Genomic DNA, 15,714 nt, shown 5'->3' on the forward strand with positions numbered 1-15,714 from the left:
AATATCCAACCTAAACCTCCCCCTCTGCAACTTGAGACCATTACTCCTTGTTCTATCATCTTCTACCACTGAGAACAGTCTAGATCCATCCTCTTTGGAACCCCCTTTCAGGTAGTTGAAAGCAGCTATCAAATCCCCCCTCATTCTTCTCTTCTGCAGACTAAACAATCCCAGTTCCCTCAGCCTCTCCTCATAAGTCATGTGCTCCAGCCCCCTAATCATTTTTGTTGCCCTCCGCTGGACTCTCTCCAATTTATCCACATCCTTCTTGTAGTGTGGGGCCCAAAACTGGACACAGTACTCCAAATGAGGCCTCACCAGTGCTGAGTAGAGGGGGATGATCACATCCCTTGATCTGCTGGAAATGCCCCTACTTATACAACCCAAAATGCCATTAGCCTTCTTGGCAACAAGGGCACACTGTTGACTCATATTCAGCTTTTTGTCCACCGTAACCCCTAGGTCCTTTTCTGCAATACTGCTACCCAGCCATTCGGTCCCTAGTCTGTAGCAGTGCATGGGATTCTTCCGTCCTAAGTGCAGGACTCTGCACTTGTCCTTGTTGAACCTCATCATATTTCTTTTTGCCCAATCCTCTAATTTGTCTAGGTCCCTCTGTATCCTATCCCTACCCTCCAGTGTATCAACAACTCCTCCCAGTTTAGTGTCATCTGCAAACTTGCTAAGGGTGCAGTCCACACCATCCTCCAGATCGTTAATGAAGATATTGAACAAAACCGGCCCCAGCACCGACCCTTGGGGCACTCCACTTGATACTGGCTGCCATCTAGAAATGGAACCATTGATCACTACCCGTTGAGCCCGACCATCTAGCCAGTTTTCTATCCACCTTACCGTCCATTCATCCAGCCCAGACTTCTTTAACTTGCTGGCAAGAATACTGTGGGAGACTGTATCAAAAGCTTTGCTAAAATCCAGAAATAGTACATCCACTGCTTTCCCCTCATCCACAGAGCCGGTTATCTCGTCATAGAAGGCAATTAGGTTAGTCAGGCATGACTTGCCCTTGGTGAATCCATGCTGACTGTTCCTGATCACTTTCCCCTCCTTTAAGTGGTTCAGGATTGATTCCTTGAGGACCTGTTCCATGATTTTTCCAGGGACTGAGGTGAGACTGACTGGCCTGTAGTTCCCTGGATCTTCCTTCTTCCCTTTTTTAAAGATGGGCACTACATTAGCTTTTTTCCAGTCATCCGGGACCTCCCCCGATCGCCATGATTTTTCAAAGATAATGGCTAATGGCTCTGCAATCTCATCGGCCAACTCCTTTAGCACCCTCGGATGCAGCGCATCCGGCCCCATGGACTTGTGCTCGTCCAGCTTTCCTCAGTGGGGGTCCTTCCTAACAAGCCTTGTTAGAAAAACCTAATACCTCTTCCCTAGCTGTTTTTCCAAGCAGCCAGAAAGAAAAAAAATATCTCTGCTTTGGTTCTTAAAAAATCCCAACCACTGCCTACCATGTCATAGGTTTGTTCCCCACTTTGAACTTTAGCATTCACAAGATGGGGACCTGCATGGACTCCTCTAAACTAAATCCTAGTTTAGATCTGGTAAAAGCTGCCACCAGCCAAGTTTTTAGTGTCTGGCACACTCCGTGTTCCCCCAAACTTTCTCCGGGAACACAGATCCAAACTCCTTGAATCTCAACCCAAAGGGAAATAATCTATTCCCCTCCACCTTCTTCCCCCCTCCCCTAGCCGTTAGGAGAGATCAACACAGATTCAAACTCCTTGAATCAAAACAAAGAGGGATTCACTTTCCCCCGCTCCCCTTCCCCTGAAAATCCAAACAAGGGAAGAAATCAATCAAGTTCTAAAAAGAAAAGATTTTATTAAAGAAAGAAAAAAAAGTACACTATCTCTGTATCACCAGGATGAACAAATACAGGGTCTAACTAATAAACCTGGAGAGGCTTCTCAGAATAATCAAAGTAACAGCAAACAGAAATAAAGATATTTCTTCAGCAAACACACAATTGCAAATGTAGAAATCAATTATAAGACTAAACCACCTTCTAATACTCACTAAACTGAATAGAAGAAAATACTTCAGGAAACCTTGGAGAACTTGAAGATATGTCTGGCCTCTCTTAAATCCAAAGAGAGAACGGCAATCCAAACAAAGGACACAGACAAAGCCCTCCCTCCCCAGAGATTTGAAATTATCTTGTCCCTTGATTGGTCCTCTGGTCAGGTGTTCATCAGGTTACTGAGCTTGTTAACCCTTTACAGGTAAAAGAGACTTTAACCCTTAACTATCTGTTTAGGACAAGGCCTAACACAGCTACCACTCTGAAACCTAACAGCACAAATGCAGCAGCTGTTCTGTGCTCTGCAATGGGAACTCACGCCCAAACTAAGACCCGATTAATGCACAGACCCAGGGGCTCCAAACTCTCCCCCCACCCAAGGGTGCCAACAAACTGCCAGAGACAGAGGGGAGGTTAACATCTCCTCCCTAGGATGACACTTCCAATGACTTGCTTCCACTACAGATATGACCCATTGCCATCATATGTGCCGACTCCCAGGGTGCTCTGGGGCCAGAGCACCCACTGGGAAAAATTGGTGGGTGCTCGCCCCATGGCCCCCCAGCTCACCTCGCCTCCTCCCCTGAGCATGCCACTGCTGCTCCACTTCTCCCTCTTGCTCCACTTCTCCAGGGGGAGAAGCGGAGTGGCAGTGGTGCACTCAGGGGAGGAGGTGGAGGCGAGGTGAGCTGGGGTGGGGAGCGGTTCCTCTGCCCCCCCCGAAGGGCTACTTCCTGTGGGGCCCCCCAGCTCACCTCTGTTCTCCTCTTCCTCCCCTGAGTGCACTGCCACTCCGCTTCCCCCCTCCCTCCCAGGCTTGCCAGAGAGGGAACTGCGGTGTGCCCGGGGGAGGGGGAAGGGGTTGGAATGGGGGTGGGGCTGGGGGCAGGGAAGGGGTGGTGTGTGGCCAAGGCTGAGGTGGTGTGAGCACCCACCAGTGCTGGCTAAAGTTGGCACCAATGACTGCCATGGGCAGGTGTAGCAGGTATAATCTGGCGCTGCTGCTGGACCCCTGGTTGCAGGATTTTGGAGCAAAGTTTTTGCTTTATTGTGCCCCATGCAATTCCGGGGTGGCTGAGGAGGCTGTATGTGCTATTCCGCTCCCTGGGTTCATCAGTAACCTCCCTGGACTCCAGGAAGCTGAGTGGCAAACAGCCTCCTCCGCTGCCCGGGAGCCTGCATGGGGCATAGCAAAAGCTTCTGACGGAGGAGAGGGAGAGGCCTTAGGGGTTGGGGTCTGGGGAGGGGAGTTGCTACTTGGCTGGCCCAGGGCAGCTCTGGGCAGGTGGGGGGGACAAGGCAGAGACTGGGGGCTTGGGCTGGCCTGGGCCTTCACTGGCTGTGGGAGGGAGGGGGAAAGGGCCTCGTGGCTGCACGGGGAAGGGCACAAGCAGAAGGGGAGGCCTGGGGGCTAGCCTCTGTACCTATTGGGTTTCTGGGAACTGGGCGGGCGGAAGCCCACCCACTGCTAACGGATCCCCTCCCCCAGCCTAAGGGGCGGATCTACAGGATCTCAAAAACCCAATTGATTCCGGGGGACAACTTATAAAAGAACAGGGACAGGAGTGAGGTCAAAGGGTGATAAGAAGGGAGCCTGATGGGGACACCGAGCAGAGAACCCTGGAGAGCGCCCACTGCTCCTCGAAGGCGTCAAGGGAGCCAGTGGACACCGCCCAGAGGAACTCCGCCCAGAGACATGAACGGACTAAGGACCGGAAACAGGCCCCACAGTCGCGGGAGTCTCCATTGGCCAACTCTCCCTGGTTGCGTAGATGGCCATTTTAGCCAGGGCGAGGAGGAGGTTTACCAGGAGGTCCCGCGACTTTGTGGGGCCACGGATAGGGAGTGCATGGAGAAGGAGGTGAGGGGAAAAGTGCAGCCAGAAACGTAACAGGATGTTGGTGAGGAGCCGGTATGGGGGCTGCAACCTGACGCACTCTAAGTAAATGTGCGCCAGGTTCTCCCTCACGCTGCAGAAGGGGCAGGTGTCTGGGACAGGGGTAAATGGCACCAAGTACACGCCCGTGCTCACGGCCCCATGGAGGAGCCGCCAACTGATATCCCCAGCGAGCCTTGGGACCAGGGTAGAGTATAGGCTGGCCCACCGGGGGCTCCTTACCCTCCAGAGGTGGCAGGAGGTCCCGCCACTTTGTGTCGGGGCGGGACACGAGGGTGAGGAAGTGAAGGGTGTGGAGCACGAGCGTGTAGAGATGTTTCCTAGGCGCGGTTTGGAAACGGACCGGCTGCAGATCGTGCAGCCGGCTGGCGGAGAAGGGGCGGGGGGGCCGGTCGGGTCCATGGGGCAGGGGCCCGATGAAGAGGTCCGGAGGGCTCGGGGTGGGGGGGTGGGCGGGGCGTGCCCTCACGCAGGACCCAGTCAAGGTAGGCCTGAGCAGCGGGCGGCAAAGCGGCCTTCACCTCCTGTAGTACGCGCCGGGGAGTACAAGGCCTGGAGAGCCCCATACTCCGAGCGAGCATCAGGGGATCCAGCCAGTCTCCCCGATCGTAATCCAGGAGGTCTCCAACCCTGGTAGCTTCTGCCAGGACCAACCTCTGGCACACCGCGGAGGACTCCACCACCTGCACACGGAGCTGGAGGTTATGTAGCAGGGGCTCCGTGAGGACATCTGCCCCCTTGGTGGCCACCATGGACCTGGTCGCAGAGAACAGCTTCCAGGTCCGGAGGAGGTCCTGGTAGAAGACCGGCAGCCCGGAGAGGTCTCGCGGAAGGCCCCTCAGATGGAGATAAAGGAGCTGCCGGTCGTATTGGAGCCCTCGGAAGCGGCGCAGAAAGGCGTGCGCCAGGGCTCTCCATGCCGGACTACCCGCACCATACAGGAGCCTCTGCAGTGCCTGGAGGCGGAAGACGTGGACCTGAGTGTGTAGGCACTTCAGGCCCTGCCCCCCCCTCCTCCAGGGGCAGGTGGAGCACCCCTGCAGAGACCCAGTGCAGTCCTGGCCAAAAGAACTCCAGAACCACCTTCCGGAGGTCGGCCAGAAAAACCGGGGCAGGGACCAGGGTGTTGAGCCGGTACCAGAGCATGGACAGGACCAGTTGATTGAGCACCAGTGCCCTCCCTCGGAGGGAAAGGCACCGGAGGAGTCCTGTCCATTTCCGGAGCCGCTCTGCCACCCTGCCCTGCAAACCTTGCCAGTTCTCCGGCGGAGAGGGATGCGTGGCAGAAAGGTAAATGCTGAGATAGAGCAGCGGACTCGCGCTCCACCGGATGGCCTGATGCGCGGGTGGGAGGGAGCTCGCCTGCCACCCGTCCCCGACCACCAGGCCAGAGCTCTTGACCCAGTTGACCCGGGCGGAGGAGGCCACCGAGTACACGGTTTGGCAAGCCTCCACGCGTGCCAAGTCGCCCGGGTCCTGGACCACGAGGAGCACATCGTCGGCGTACGCCGAGGCTAGCCTCTGTAGCGGGGTGGACCCCCTCTCCTGCCCTGAAGGGTTGAAAACAGCCCTGGGAAGGGGCTGTGGCTGGAGAAAGCAGCTTTTAGGCTGGGCGGGTTGGGGGAAGTGGCTGCAGCTGGGGCCATGCCCCAAACAGACTAGCTGGCCCCATAAAGGCAGAGAAGCCAGGGGCAGACATGAGTCTCTCGCTGCATTCAGAGAGAGAAGGGCCTGGCTCCAGGGAGCTAGAGACAGGGTACCTGAGTGGAGCAGGGCTGGGGAAAGGCTGAGGCGCTGGGGAGCTCTAGCCTGGAAAGCCCCAGGCTGCGGCCTAGCAGAAGGCCAAGGGGTACTGGGGGTTGCAGAGGGTAGGCAGAGGCAGCAGGTCCAAACCCTCCTTGCCAGTGATGAGTGGCTTTTCCTGCAGTCGGCCCCAGGACACAGGGGGCTAGATGATGACTGGCAGTAGCCTTATTCTGAGGAAGGTGGGGATAGTGGTTGGGGGTTCCCTGGGGAGGGGAGACCCTAAGACTGAGGGGTTACTGCCAGGGGGCAGCACCCCAGGTAAAAGGGCACCGGGTCCTGGGAGGGACATGGGGCCAGAGGACAGGCGGATCACCGGCCTGCAGAGGGCGCCCAGGATGCTGGAATGAGCTAATTCCCAGAAGTCACCAGCAGGAGGTGCTGCAGGGGTGAGTCTGCACATCTGCAGCCTCCCCTGAGGAGGGGGCTCCACCGGCCACCCAGGCCCATTTCTGACCGTGGGTGCGACTAGACTGGGGCTGACCCAGCCAGGAGCGTAGCTGGGGGGGGAGCATGGGACGTGGCCATTCCCGAGCACATTATCCAAAAGTGGTGCCTTGGGCGCTGACTCATGGGTGCTCTGGAGCTGGAGCACCCACAGAGAAAACGTGGTGTAGCTCCCAGGCCCAGCTCACCTCCGCTCTGCCTCCTCCCCGAATGCTCCACCCCGATTCTCCCCCGCTCCTGCGAATCAGCTGTTTGCGTGGGAAGCCTGGAAGGGCTGAGAAGCAAGCAGTGCCTTCACGCTCAGGCCCAGGGAGGTGGAGACAGAGCAGAGGTGAGCTGGGGCAGGGGGGCCACTCATGCTGCAGCAGGTAATGGGGTGGGGGGAACCACCCCCCGCCCCAGCTCACCTCCACCTCCCTGGGCCTGAGCGCGGAGCCGCTGCTTGCTTCTCTGCCCTCTCAGGCTTCCCGCATGAACAGCTGATTCGCAGGAAGCATGGGGCTGCGAGCTCGGCCTGACCCCGTGCTCCAGGCGCTGTGTGGCAACCATGTGGCCCGGCTCCAGTGGAGCCTCACAGCTGCAGCACCTCCAGGCAGTGCAGTAGGCGGTGCGGGGGGGGGGGGGTGTTGGATAGAGGGCAGGGGAGTTTGGGGGGTGGATAGAGGTTGGGGCAGTCAGAGGGCAGGGAACGGGGGGTTGAATGGAGGCAGGGGTCCCGGGGGAGCAGTCAAGAAGGAGGGGGGGTTGGATGGGGCAGTGGGAGGCACTCAGGGGCAGGGGTTCCAGGGGCGGTCAGGGGATAGGGAGAAGGGGTGGTTGGATGGGGCAGGGATCCTGGGGGGCCATCAGGAATGAGAGGAGGGGTTGGATGGGGTGGCAGGGGGCAGTCAAGGGACAGGGAAGGGGGATGGATGGGGCAGGGGTCCTGGGGGGGGCATCAAGGGGGGGGGCAGGTCACAACACCCTTGTGGAGTGAGGAGGGAACTGGTTAAGATTTTGGCAGCTCATCACTGGTTAGAGCTGGGGGTGGCTGTTAGGAGTTGGGGGAGGGGGGTGGGGATGTTCCCCATGTACTAAGCAGAGAAGTGAACTGCACATTGTACCCTGGTCAATAGAAAGCGCTTTAAACATGCTTATAGATTAATCAGTAATAAGTTACCAGGACCACTTGGTGTTACCCCCCAATATTTTTTAAGGAACTCAAATGTGAAATTCAATTCAGTGTTACTAATGGTGGTACGTCATCTATCACTGAAACAAGCCTCTGTACCACATGATTGGAAGGTAGCTAATGTAACGCTGATTTCTAAAAAAGGTTTACTGGCCAGGATCACTTCTGGCACTTAACTTCAGCACTGGGCAAGTTGTACCATTAAGTGGATACATAATTAGTTAAACAACTGAAAACAAAGAGTAACTATTAATGGAATAGAAGTACTTGTGGCACCTTAAAGACTAACAAATTTATTTTAGCAGGAGCTTTCATGAGCTACAGCTCACTTCTTCGGATGCATAGAATGGAACACACAGACAGGAGATATTTATACATACAGAGAACATGAAAAGGTGGAAGTATGCATAACAACAGGAAAAGTCTAATCAATTGAGATGAGCTATCATCAGCAGGAGGAAAAAAAACTTTTTGAAGTGATAATTAAGATGGCCCATAGAAGGTGTGAGGAGAACTTAACATAGGGAAATAGATTCAATTAGTGTAATGACCCAACCATTCCCAGTCTCTGTTTAGGCCAGAGTTAATTGTATCTAATTTGCATATTAATTCAAGTTCAGCAGTTTCTCTTTGGAGTCTGTTTTTGAAGTTTTTTTGTTGCAAAATTGCCACCTTCAAGTCTGTCACTGAGTGGTTAGAGAGGTTGAAGTGTTCTCCCACTGGTTTTTGAATGTTATGATTCCTGATGTCAGATTTGTGTCCATTTATTCTTTTGCGTAGAGACTGTCTGGTTTGGCCAATGTACATGGCAGAGGGGCATTGCTGGCACATGATGGCATATATCACGTTGGTAGATGTGCAGGTGAACGAGCCCCTGATGGCGTGTCTGATGTGATTAGGTCCTATGATGGTGTCACTTGAATGGATATGTGGACAGAGCTGGCATCGGGCTTTGTTGCAAGGATAGGTTCCTGGGTTAGTGTTTATGTTGTATGGTGTGCGGTTGCTGGAATAATGTCGGATTGGAGGTGTAAGGAGATGCCTGGACTTGACATGACTCACAGCCATTTTCTGTATGGACTTAGCATACCCTGAAGACACCTTGTATGCTCAACCACCTAAGTTGGAAACAAACTATAGGAGAATTTGGCCTTGGCTTAGATCAGGGGTCTCAAACACATGGCCCACGGGCTATTATTTCCTGTGGCCCCCACCATAGGTGCCAACTGCACCGGCAGCCAAGCTCCCCTCACTCCCTGACCCCCCAAGCGCGCCGTGTCCCCACTCCTCTGCCTACCTCCCAGTGCTTCCCACCGTCAAATAGTTGTTTGGCAGAATTTAGGACTATCCAGGGGGGAAGGGGCGAGGATGCGGCGCGCTCAGGGGAGGAGGTGGAGGAGAGGCGGGGCCAGGGCCAGGATTTGGGAAAGGGGTTGCAATAGGGGCAGGGAGGGGGGTGGAGTTGGGGCGTGGACTTTGGGGAATGGGGGTGGGGAAGGGGTGGGAAGAGGCGGGCCAGGGGCAGGGCCTCATGGAAGGGGTGGAGTGGGGACAAGGACGGGTGCAGAGGAGGGGGCTTTAACCAAAGTAATTCTAAAAGTAACTGTGTGTTTTGTCGTTTGCATGAGGTGCATCACTGAGTGTTTGTGTTTTATTAAAACCCCTCTTTGCATTACAGGTGTTAAAAAGTTAATTGAGGCCTTGTCTACACTACAAGACTATTTCGAATCAACTTAGTTCGAATTTGTGGATTCGACCTTATGAAGTCGAATTTGTGTATCCATACTAAATACACTAATTCGAATTTCTGAGTCCACATTCACGGGGCCAGCGTCGACTTTGGAAGCGGTGCACTGTGGGAAGCTATCCCACAGTTCCCGCAGTCCCCGCTGCCCATTGGAATGCTGGGTAGAGCTCACAATGCCTGCTGGGGGAAAAATGTGTCGAGGGTGGTTTTGGGTAACTGTCATCATTCAACCGTCACTCACAAACGCCCTCCCTCCCTGAAAGCGCCGGCGGGAAATCTGTTCGCGCACTTTTCTGGTCAGTGACAGCGCGGACGCCACAGCACTGCGAGCATGGAGCCCGCTGCGATCATCGCTGCACTTATGGCCGTTGTCAACTCCTCGCACCTTATCGTCCACCTCTGCAACAGTCAGCTGCTGAGAAATCGGGCGAGGAGGCTCCGGCAGCGCGGTGAGGAGAGTGGCGCAGACCTCTCAGAAAGCAGGGTACGCCGGGCAGTGGAGATCATGGTGGCAATGGGTCAAGTTCATGCTGTGGAACGGAGATTCTGGGCCCGGGAAACAAGCACGGACTGGTGGGACCGCATAGTGCTGCAGGTCTGGGATGACACAGAGTGGCTGCGAAACTTCAGGATGCGTAAGGGCACTTTCCTTGAACTGTGTGACTTGCTGTCCCCTGCCCTGAAGCGCCAGGACACCCGGATGCGAGCAGCCCTGAGTGTGCAGAAGCGAGTGGCCATAGCCCTCTGGAAACTTGCCACGCCAGACAGCTACCGGTCAGTAGCGAACCACTTTGGCGTGGGCAAATCTACCGTGGGGGTTGCTGTGATGCAAGTAGCCCACGCAATCGTTGAGCAACTGCTCTCAAAGGTGGTGACCCTGGGAAACGTCCAGGTTGTCATAGATGGCTTCGCCGCGATGGGATTCCCAAACTGCGGTGGGGCTATAGATGGGACTCACATCCCTATCCTGGCACCGGCCCACCAGGCCAGCGATTACATTAACCGAAAGGGCTACTTTTCCATGGTGCTGCAAGGACTGGTGGACCATAGGGGACGTTTTACCAACATCAACGTCGGGTGGGCGGGCAAGGTTCATGACGCGCGTGTGTTCAGGAGCTCTGGTCTCTTTAGACTCCTCCAGGCAGGTACTTTCTTCCCAGACCACAAAATAACGGTTGGGGATGTGCAGATGCCTACAGTGATCCTCGGGGACCCAGCCTACCCGCTAATGCCCTGGCTCATGAAGCCCTATACAGGCGCCCTGGACAGAGAGAAGGAACTCTTCAACTACCGGCTGAGCAAGTGCAGAATGGTGGTGGAGTGTGCTTTCGGACGTCTCAAGGGGAGATGGCGGAGCTTACTCACTCGCTCGGACATCAGCGAAAAGAATATCCCCGTAGTTATTGCTGCATGCTGTGTGCTGCACAATCTGTGTGAGAGCAAGGGCGAGGCCTTTTTGTCCGGATGGGAGGTTGAGGCAAATCGCCTGGCTGCAGTTTACGCTCAGCCAGACACCCGTGCCGAGAGAATATCCCAGCGGGAAGCGCTCTGTATCCGGGAGGCTTTGAAAGCAAGTTTCCTCGGAGAGCAGGGTAACCTATGACTCTCCACTTGCTTTCAAGAGAAACTGATCCTGGGCCTGTGTCAGTTTGTGTCGATTTGGATCTGCGGCTACATGCCGCGTTCTCCAAGTTTCCCCCACTTCCAAAGCACGTTTTTAAGCAAATTAATTGTTACACTCATTATTAATAAATCTTTCTTTTACTTTGCATTTCTGTTCTGGTGTTGAGACATGGACGCATACTGTGCTGGGCACGGTGTGCACTGACGTACAGACCGCTTCCTCCATAGAGGACTGACATCCTCCTGCTCCTACATAGGTCTCTGGGGTGGGGGACGGATGACAGTGGTTCTGCATGAAGGGGAGGGTTTGCAGGAAGGGGCGAGTGGTGCCTTCTTTGCATAGGGGTTTGGATGACGGCAGTGGGCTGCGGGTTTCTGCGTGGGAAGGGGTGATGGGTGTGGGAGAAGGGTGACTATCTGTCCGTGGATGAGGGCTCTTGTTGGGGCTCAGGGCAGCGGATAGGCTCGTGGATCCGTTGCAAGTGCATCGTAAGGGCAGCCTGCCTTCACAGTAATGGCGTGGCAGGCGCTAGGACCCTGGACAAGCATACACATTACGAAATGATCAGGGGCAGCATACACAACACAGAATGACCCTGGTGCCTACTGACTGCAGTGTGTGTGTGCCCCGCAGTTGATCCTTTCCCCAAGTCTGTACCCTGGTACTGTAGGCTATACCGTGCAAGTATGAAACCCCTGTCCACCCCATACACCGAAAAATCCTCTGACAGGAAAGACATGACGGAAACAGTGATTAACAGCAAACATCTTTTATTAATCTAATAAACAGTGGGGGGATGAACCTTGGATTTGGGACTGGCTGAGCCTATAAGGGAAGCACTTCTACAAATTTCTAACGTGAGAAGTGCGGGGTACACGGCCGCTCTGCTCTGGTTCAGTGACAGTTCTCACGGCCTCTACCACCCCTCCGTCTTGTACTTTTGGGTGAGGGGGGGCCAGGACCTCTTGGCTGGGGAGGGCGATTGCAGAGACACTGCAGGGGGGCCCTGTCCTCCAGCCTGCGGTCCTGCAGGACATCAACAAGGCGACGAAGCGTGTCCGTTTGTTCCTTCATGAGACCAAGCAGCGTTTGGGTGGTCTGCTGGTCTTCCTGCCGCCACCTATCCTCACGTTCCATGAGTGTGCGATGCTGCTCACATAGGGTCTCCCTCCAGTGTTTCTGCTCTGCAGCCTCTGCTCGGGAGCAGGCCATCAGTTCAGCAAACATGTCGTCCCTAGTCTTCTTCTTTCGCCGTCTAATCATTGCCAGTCTCTGCGAGGGGGATGCCGGGGCAGTCCGGGAAGGAGCCGAAGCTGTGTGATGGGGAAAGTTAGTGATTTCCTTGTACAGATACATTTTGGCGAACAGTGAACACCGTCTAGTCAATTTCTATGAAGAAGACCGTACCGGACAACAAGTGTCACGTGGTCTCCAGAGAAGCACAACATTTTGGCCTACGCTCTGATTGGCTGCGCCATTGAACAGGAGAGCGGAGAAGTCGGGAGAGATAGCAGAATCCCTCTAGCAGAGAGTCCTGGTAAGCCTTACAGTACATTATGCTTATCAGTTAACGGATAGCTGTGCCGTCGTGCTAAAGGCAATCTGGAAATCAGATACTATGACCCTTTTGCAGCCACTCCCGACACTGCAGGGGAAAGATCAATGTATGCTTTTCCTGTGTGGCCTACAGCACGTGGCTGCTAAGCACAGGGCTTTGTTATGCAAAGTATAAGTAAACCATTAAGAACAGTAACTATTCGCTAATTGCCCTAATTAGATGCAGCACTTCAGTAACGAGATTACCCTGAGGCGTGTCTCTCGAGTGCAGAAAGAAAGGATGTTAAGGGAAGCACTTCACCGACTGGGACCCTACGCGGCCATGCTGGTAGAGGCGATGGTTCCCCTGTATCTGAGGATGTCGTGGCGTGGAAGAGTGAGCTTCACCGGAGGACCAAATAAGGCACCTCTTCCTCGAAACCTCCTGCGGAGGGTATTTGAGGAACTGTTTGAAGCATTTGTGGAATTGTCCATGGAGGACTATTGTTCCATCCCAATCTGTGTAGACCTACTGTTCGTTTAGTTTCCCATTAAAAACTTTTAGATATAGTATTTATAGATAGAATTTATATTTTTGGTATACATGTTTTCGAGCAAATAAATATTTTCTTGTTTATACGACTTACCGCCTGATCCTTCCCCTGACTCTGAGTCCGGGTTCACGGCCGGTGAGGGTTGGTAGGGGATCTCTGTGAGGGTGAGGAACAGATCCTGGCTGTCAGGGAAAGCGGCATTGTGTTCGCTGTCACCTGCGCCTTCCTCCACGGACCCTTCGTCGTCTTGCCCATCGGCGAACATCGAGTAGGAACTGTCCTGGCTCACTATGCCATCCACTGAGTCCACGGTCACTGGTGGGACAGTGGTGGCAGACCCACCGAGAATGGCATGCAGTGCCTCGTAGAAGCGGCATGTCTGGGGCTGTGCTCCGGAGCGTCCGTTTGCCGCTCTGACTTTTTGATAGCCTTGCCTCAGGTCCTTGACTTTCACGCGGCACTGCATCGCATCCCGGCTGTATCCTTTCTGTGTCATGGCTTGGGAGACCTTCTCGAAGGTCTTTGCATTACGCTTGTTGGAGCGCAGCTCCGACAGCACAGACTCCTCGCCCCACACAGCGATCAGATCCTGGACTTCCCGGTCTGTCCATGCTGGGGATCTCTTTCTATTCTTGCATTGGGCTGACTCCTCTGCTGGAGAGCTCTGCATCGTTGCAGGTGCCGCGGAGCTCGCCCCGATGTCAAAGCAAGAAATGAGATTCTAACTGTCCAGACAGGAAAAGGATTTCAAATTTTCCCGGGTCATTTCCTGTGTGGCTGCTCAGAACATCCAAGCTCGGACTGCTGTCCAGAGCGTCAACAGAGTGGTGCACTGTGGGATAGCTCCCGGAGCTACTAAGTTCGATTTGCATCCACACCTAGCCTAATTCGAGCTAGCAAGTGCGAATTTAGCGTTACTCCACCTGTCGGGGTGGAGTACCAAATTCGAACTAAGGAGCCCCCTAGTTCGAATTAAATGGCTTCCTGGTGTGGACGGTTGAGCGATTAGTTCGAATTAACGCTGCTAAATTCGATTTAAGATCCTAGTGTAGACCAGGCCACATTGACTTTTAATAGCACACGATGTTACTCTTCATGTTTTTCATTTTTGACTATACTTTTGTATCGTTGTATGAAAAGGTTTCAGTGATACAGCCCTCGGGCCAATGTACTAGTCCTCATGTGGTGCGCGTGGTGATTTGAGTCTGAGATCCCTGATTTAGACAGAGAGAGAAGTATTAGCTGCAGCGTTACTAACAGGGATAGATACAGTAAAATCACAGATTCACGGGAATGGAAAGGATTATGACAAGCTAACCTTGTGTGTCTGCAAGTTTCTTACTGGGAGCCTGTGTGAGCTTTTGTTAAAGGTTGCTTTTGCTGCTGAGTAGAAATTATAAGGTTTTCCTGTTGCTAGAGAAATTGTTTTAGCCCATTAGGGGTTATGATTGGTTAGATCTAGGGCATAGTGTGAAGGTATTAGAAGAAGAACTCTCATTTTAACTATATAATGAGGGTTAGAAAACAAGCTCACTGGAACTTAACTCAGGGATACAGCTCAAGACCAGAACTGCTAGGGTTTTTAACCCTTGCATGACCAGACTGTGGAGAAGCCAGAGCCCCAGGTGACACAACACTGACTGGCCATTAGGAGATGTCTGTCTGCTTTATTGGGAGTGGTGAATGTTAGATGTTTGGTGTGTGCATTCTACTAATCGTTGATTGCTAATAAATACATTGCACTCCATATGCTTATGAATGTGACTATAACATAACTGGAATATGCCTTATGCAAAAGGTCTCTTGTAATGTATAATTGAAAAAGTTAAATGTGCTGAATTTGATTTTCCTGTTTGTATGCATATATCATTCTTATATCTAAAGTTAGAAATATAAGATACGAACTTGTATCACTGATGTAAACATATTAAGTGGAAGCCATTAAGGGTGCTCCAGAAACAATGAGTTGTGAATGGCCCTGTTTACCTGCAAGCCTTCCTGTCCCTGTGGGCTAACCCAGGAAGAATGGAGGCTGGGGTCTTACAGAGACATGTGACCCTGTCACCTGATACTGAAATTCCTCTTGAAGTTGGTACCTTTCCAGAGGGGGGTGGGATTTCAAACAAAGGTTTCCCACTTTAGGGAAGTGCTATATAAAGTGGGGGAAGCAAACAATAAGAATCTTAAACTGGCTTAAGAGATGGCCTCTCCCCCTTCCCCCCCCCATAAAGATACCTGCAAGCACCTGGAAACAAAAGCACTAACCACAGAGGTGGGTGAGAACAGGCTGGACTCAGGTCACAGAAAGGATCTGACAGGATGATTTTATCTGAAGTAACAGCTTGGGTGAGAAGTTAACATTTGTAACTGATTTCTTAGTATCATCAGCTTAGCCTTGCGTGTTTTGTTTTATTTTGCTTTGTGACTTTGTTCTGTCTGTTATTACTTGAAACCACTTAAATCCTACTTTTTATACTTAATAAAATCACTTTTGTTTAATAATAAGCTCAGAGTAAGTAATTGGTACCTGGGGGACCTGTGCATCTCTCTCTACTGGTGATATAGAGTGCAGACATTTTATGAATTTACCCTGTATAAGCTTCATACAGAGTAAAATTGATTTATTTGGGGTTCAAGCTTCCAGAAAGGTTGCACTGGGCGCTGGGAAAGTCCCGGTAACTGAGAAGCCCCTGGGCTGAGTGAATCTCAGGTTCTGTGAACTGCAGAGGGGTATGGCCCAATCTCTGGAGCTGACTGGACCATCTGGCTCAGCACGACAGGAGTGGAGGGGCACCTGTTCCGGCCGGAGGGTTGTTCTCAGTGGTACCCCAGTGCATCGAGTGACAGTCTCCAGGGGGGTCTCTGTGACTGAACCCGTCACAAAT

At 53.1% G+C, this 15,714-nt stretch overlaps 1 protein-coding gene across 1 annotated transcript in view; it reads right to left on the minus strand.

Annotated features, from left to right (window-relative positions):
• Positions 1–8,310: 8,310 nt before the first annotated feature.
• Positions 8,311–15,714, minus strand: part of LOC123354317 (class I histocompatibility antigen, F10 alpha chain-like) — a 67,510-nt gene continuing 60,106 nt past the window's right edge. Inside the window, exon 8 of the mRNA XM_044996222.1 lies at positions 8,311–8,486. The gene's annotated coding sequence lies outside the window, so the exon portion shown is untranslated. The remainder of the gene's footprint in view (positions 8,487–15,714) is intronic.

Source organism: Mauremys mutica, chromosome 21 (assembly GCF_020497125.1).
Source record: "Mauremys mutica isolate MM-2020 ecotype Southern chromosome 21, ASM2049712v1, whole genome shotgun sequence".
Classification (NCBI taxonomy): Eukaryota; Metazoa; Chordata; order Testudines; family Geoemydidae; genus Mauremys; species Mauremys mutica.